The sequence below is a fragment of the Sebastes umbrosus genome, chromosome 5 (genome assembly GCF_015220745.1).
Source record: "Sebastes umbrosus isolate fSebUmb1 chromosome 5, fSebUmb1.pri, whole genome shotgun sequence".
NCBI classification, from domain to species: domain Eukaryota; kingdom Metazoa; phylum Chordata; class Actinopteri; order Perciformes; family Sebastidae; genus Sebastes; species Sebastes umbrosus.
The window spans coordinates 17,448,267-17,454,359 of record NC_051273.1 but is presented as its reverse complement, the minus strand read 5'-3'; positions in this window follow the sequence as shown (position 1 = coordinate 17,454,359).

Here is a 6,093-nt window from a genome sequence, read left to right as displayed (position 1 = left end):
ACTACACCTCGTGCATTACTGAGTTTTTGAGGAACTGCTGTATGGCTTTGGTTTATTAATGGGGAGGAGGGAGTAACGCAAAATGTTCCCAATTAAAATGAAGATGAATTGCAACAGCGGGTTCCCTGTTGTGGCTCTACTTTTGTATGTGTCTCTAAATCTCTGCCATACAGACAGGTCATTAAGCACTAAAGGCTGCTCCAGTCCCGCGGCGGCGGCGCAGCCTGAACACATCATATCCCTGTCTGAGAGCGCTATGTACTGCGCCCCAGAGTCAGGAAAGCCGTGCAGGGAGGAGGAGGCTCAGAGAGTTACTCAACATCTATAATTCAAGTTGTAATGTCTTAAAAATACGCTGCACTGTGAAAACTTGTAAATGGTAAATTGACTGCATTTATATAGCGCCTTTCTAGTCTTACAAACACTCAAGGTACTTAACACTACATGCCTGCCTACATCTGTTTTACTTCTAAGTCCAGATCTGGGGGCGATTATTTCACTATATTTAACAGCGTTAAACATGGTAATTTGATGTTGAAGTGATTTGATCGTCGTCGTTCCATCATCAGTTGTTCCTAACAGCTCAAACATGTCGGATGTATTTGCATATAATGGCCAACCAAGTCGTGTTCTGCTGCTGTAATTGTCTTCGTGCATCACAAGAGTCTTTTGTGTCTTATCTTTGCCACTCTGCGTGGTGCCACTCTGATCACTTCATCTAATGGAGCACGAAGCTAAAAGAAGAGACAGAAACTGACTGGGGCTGAATGTTACAGCATGACACACACACACACACACACACACACACACACACACAGTAGTTATTCACATACATCTGAAGTCTCCTTCACCTCCCCCTCCTCCCACACAAATACTTAACAGCAAAGTTTCCCAAAAATTCTTTTTTTTTTTCCAGTCGGCCAGACACTCAGTGAGCTGTGTGCTGTTTACCCCATTATCTCCGCTGACCACTGACACCAAATCAAATGGAAAAGTACAAACACATATATTTGTAGCCGGGGGAGACACAGCCGAGATATGAGATCCACATCAGGTCAGCGGCTTGGCTCTTCTAAACAGAGAGGTTTTGTCTTGGTGGCCCACTCCCACTCGTCCCTGAGGGAATACATCGTCTGGTCTGGTCTGGTTTAGAGCAGCAGTTCAGTCTGTGAAACATTTTAAAAGCTCCTGGTGGTAGTAATCTGCAAGGAGTAATAGGGTTTGTCTGGAGTGAAGGTGGGGGAGATATGTGCAAATAAGAGGGTATTTGCAAGTGTTTTTCAATAACGTTTACAGAAACTTTCCAATTGAAGAATAAAATAAAATAGAAGTCATTGCGTTTGATCTGTAAATGCACTATAATTTCTAGATGATTTAATGAAAAGACTTTTTAGCTCAAATGTCTCCAAGACTCATCATGTCTTTCATACTCAGTCCTTAACAGCAGCCAGTGGTGGAAAGTAACTAAGTACTTTTACTCAAGTACTGTACTTAAGTACAATTTTGAGGTGTATGTACTTTACTTGAGTATTTCCATTTTATGCTGCTTTATACTTCTACTCCACTACATTTCAGAAGGAAATATTGTACATTTTACTCCATTACATTTATTTGACAGATAAAGGTACTAGTTTAAAAAAAACAAAAATATACATACAGTATATAGCAACGGTCTGTTATACATAGCAACGGTCTGTTATAAAGAAATAACAGACCGTTGCTATGTATAACAGACCGTTTATAGGTGCAGTTCTATTGTCAGATTCTGGCGGACCGTTTTTGTGTCAAATTATTGATTTCTTAAGTAAGTAAGAATTAAGTATTCAACAAAGCCATGTAATAAAAATGAAAAGAGTGTTTTTGAGAATCAATACTGTATCACAAACATAATATCGCAGTATTCAATTTTTCGACATTTTCTTACACCCTTAGTTCACGCTGTCTTTGGTAATGAGCTTCACTGGAGTTATTGGAGTGGTAATGTCCCCCAAAATCCAACAGAGAGCAGGTTGGAGCTGCTAACGTTAGCCTGAACGCTAATAGCTTCCAGACATTGTTGAATTCCTTCTGCTTTTGCTCTTGTGTTATCATCATGTGGAGGAGTCCGAAGATAGCCAGACCTGCTGTGCCTAGTTACGGTTGCTAAGCTATGATTGGAGAAATTACTGGTCTGGGGGTTTAGCAAAAAGTCAATTGATAGATTAGTTCTTACATTGTCAGGAAATTTTCCTGCAGTAAAGTCAGATTTCAGCTACTGACAGATACTTGGATTACTAAATTCGAGCAGCCTCTGCTAATGAATTACTGTCAGGAGTGAAACCAGCGTGGCGTGCTTTGGAACATGATCAGCAGTGATGTTGAGTCTGCACTAGTGTGAGATAGTTGACTAAAAGATGCAATAACACAAGTGACGCTGAGGAAATTAGTTAGGAAAAGATGGCAATGGACGGACTTTACAGTTGTATCTGAATAAAAAACGTGTCTGCATGTGTTCTCACGTAATTTGCCAGTGCGACGTTCATGTGCGATTGACTGGCAAAGCTGCTGAGGAGAAGTGAAACCTCTCCACGTGTGAGTGCTGCACAGGCTCCTGAAATGTGATAGAAGTAATTATGGCACTCAGCGGTGCATGTTGAGAACGCAGATCACCGGCTCTCCGAGAGAACTCTTCAACTGTGGCTTTGCCTGTCTGTCCTGCACAATTACAGGCTGAGGAGGAAGCATGACACTTCTTCAGTGAACCACTTTAATATACAGAACTACTTCTGGCTCTTCCGACGCATGCTGTACCTTCATATTTCATTTACATAAAAAGAACAGAACATACATTTTATGGGGGAAGAGAAGTCTTGTGCAGCCAGTAACACATTTAACTGTTTTACTTTCAGTATTATTATTACCTAATTACCTCTGAAACCTTTATTAATCCCTAATTACTCATAATTTTGCACTCTCACATACCGTTTGCATCCTTTTTGTAGATACATGGCATCATATTCGTTTGTAGTAATTAGTACAATTAAGCCACTGCCATTTGAGCTTTTAGCTGATGTTCCTTTCCAACTGTTGATTAGGCTTTACTTTAATTTGATGTTTTTATGCTGGAGTTTGGTCCAGTGGTCACATGATTCCTGATTCCTTTTATGCTTACAGAAGACAGCTTATATGTGCCGCTTATTATATTGTATTCTGCATGCAGTATAACTTATAATAGTAATAATAACTATATGTATTTTTTTATCATGCTGGTATTGGATCGGTACTCGGTATTGGCCAATACCGCAAGTTCAGGTATCGGTATTGGTATCCGCAAGGAAAAAATGGTATTGGTACCTCTCTAATGACAACATCAACAAACATGTTAATGCTTTCTAGTCGCCGATCCCTGATAATGCTTCATTGTAATAAAGAAATCGGTGTTGAAATCGGCAAGAGGAGAGGTAGTAACGTTGGTAGCACAACAAACAACGACAGCAACAAAATCAATCTGTATCGGCCAATATGCCTCATCAACAATCGGCAATCATATCGGTGGCAAAAAAAACGTGATCGGGGCATCTTTAAAAGTTAAACTTGCCTTCTGCTGATCCGTGTCCATGACTCAAAACTGTGATACGATCTGAACCGTGAGTTTTGTGATCTGTTGCACCCCTACTATGCGCATGGTATGACGTCATACACAGTGTCACTTCTTGCGTATGTTTCGTGACAAAACCAGACATACTCATCAGGAATTCCTCACGGTGAAATATGTTGTAGGTAGTGCAGGGCTTCTCAAAGTCCGGACCAAGGTCAGCTTCCGGACCAATGCAGATAGGCAAATCATATTGTATTCTGCATGCATATACTGTATAACTTATAAGTAAGTAACTCTGGGTAAGTTGCAGAGGATTAAACATGGCATAGAAAGCAAAGTAGGAACCCAGTGAATAAGCCAGTTACTCATCCACTATGTATTATTTCTGCAGTGTGTGACTAGATATTTAGCCTCAAAGCTGCAGGGAGTTTGCAGGGGTTCTGTGTTTCCTTCCAGCGGGTAGTAATGAGAATTACAGAGACAGATGGTGTGGATGCAGGCGCTGATGTTTCTACCAGTGTATTCTACCGCCTGGGAGCAAGAAAGAGAGCGCCACAAACTTTTGGCTCCCCGGGTAACAATTTTCCTGAGCATCACATTATTGCACTGCGCCAAGGCACAAGCATGCAGCAGGAATTAAAGAAGACGATTGAAGTTAAAAAATATTAATGTCCGCAGGTTTTTAAGGTTTAATGAGAATCAGCTGCCCAGAGTGTCTAACAAGCGTTAAACTTTTGAATTTGGCTCATAGACTGTATATAAGAAGTGGATATAGTCACCGTGACGTCACCCATTGGTTTGTGGACTGCCTTGTAGAAGCTTTGAGTTTGGCATTTTGGCGGTAGCCATGTTGGTCTTTTGCAACCAGAAGAGACACGAGAGGGTGGAGCTAAGCACAACCAAACGCTAAATAAGACATTTTTAGGAGACGAAAAAAGTTACAATTAACTTTCATGAACTGAAAACACACTGGGAAAGGGTTAAAGTTCTAAGACGAAAACACAGACAACTCCCAGACCGGACATCGCCGTGGTTGCAACCTGTCAATCACAAGGTAGCCACGCCCTAGAGCATACCCTGTTTTATGGTCTATTTTACTGTAAATTAAAACATAATTTACTAAATGAACATCATGCTGTATTGAAGAAGACTTGAAACTAGCGATTGCAACTAAAAAAAAAAAGAAATCTTCATCTATGGTGCTTTCCTCTGGTTTATAAATGAGTAAATATCTATAATGGGCTGACAAACTGTGCTCAGAGTTTGGCTTAGAGTCAGTCTCCCTCCATAACACATTACACGTACAACGTAAATTACTGTATCAAACGGGCAGGCATAAGTCATATGAATTGTATAAAGATCTCTGTACGAACACGGTAGTACAGGAAAGCAGAATGGACATCATCATCGCTGTGTCACCTGGTGTTTCCGGCCCAGAGGGCGGGCACCTAATCTCAGCTGCACGTCAGTCTTCAGGACAATATGTTGCACCCACACATGGCCTTTGTTCCTGTCCTTTGTCTGCGTCCACAGCCGCAGAAGGGAGTAGGAGAGGATATGGAATAATGGCGCTCTGGACTGGTGTGACTATACCAGTCAGAGCAGGAATACAGCACGCTAAATGATGCATCATTATAGCGATTATATAGCATAATGGAAATGTCATTGTGCCCAGGCGGCACGGCAACGGCATTTCGGGTCAATAATGTCTTCCTCTGTCTGTCCTCCCTGCCCTCCCTCCACTGGTTGTCCTTTCAGTCTTTCTACACCTGTTTATCTCTGTATTCTTCAATCTTTCTGTCTGTCTTCATCTCTTCCTGTCTTTTACCCTCACAACCTCCTCCACTATCTCAGTCTTTAATGAATGAGGAAGAGACACAGGTGAGATCCAAGCGAACCATTGTGCTTGCAAGGACAGAATCTGTTCTGTACTATGTAGGGCAAGGGTTAGTAGTGGGCTGGAATATGTGCATAATGACAATTACAGAGCTTCATTCATACTGGCCACCTACACAGTGTGATGCACAAACACTCAGAGGTGAGTCAAAGGCTTAAAAGCAGCGCTGAGTTACACAAAAGCCTCTTAGTACGGAGGCCAGATTAGTTTTCCCACTGTGTGTCAGTGAAGAGAAGAGCAACTCGGATCACTTTTTTAACCACAACAAAAACGATTTATTGCGATTTTTGTTAACTTTTTTAACACTAGACAATGGGAAAAAGTTGAATCACACACTTCTAGGGACTTTCACTTAGGAAAATATCTAAATAATATAATAAATGTGTTTTTATTTATTTATTTAATTATTTAATTTTCAGCATGTATGTAGTCAGAGATGTCCTGGATTCAAATATATCAGTCATTGTCAGTCATTATTTATTACAAAAATCAAAGAATAAAGACATTTCCCTCACAAATCAGTGGTATTTTCTTTTGAATTTATAAGGGACATGTAATGTTTTATACTTCTGGTGAATATAATCCAATCAATCCTATTTCCATATATGTATTTTGTATA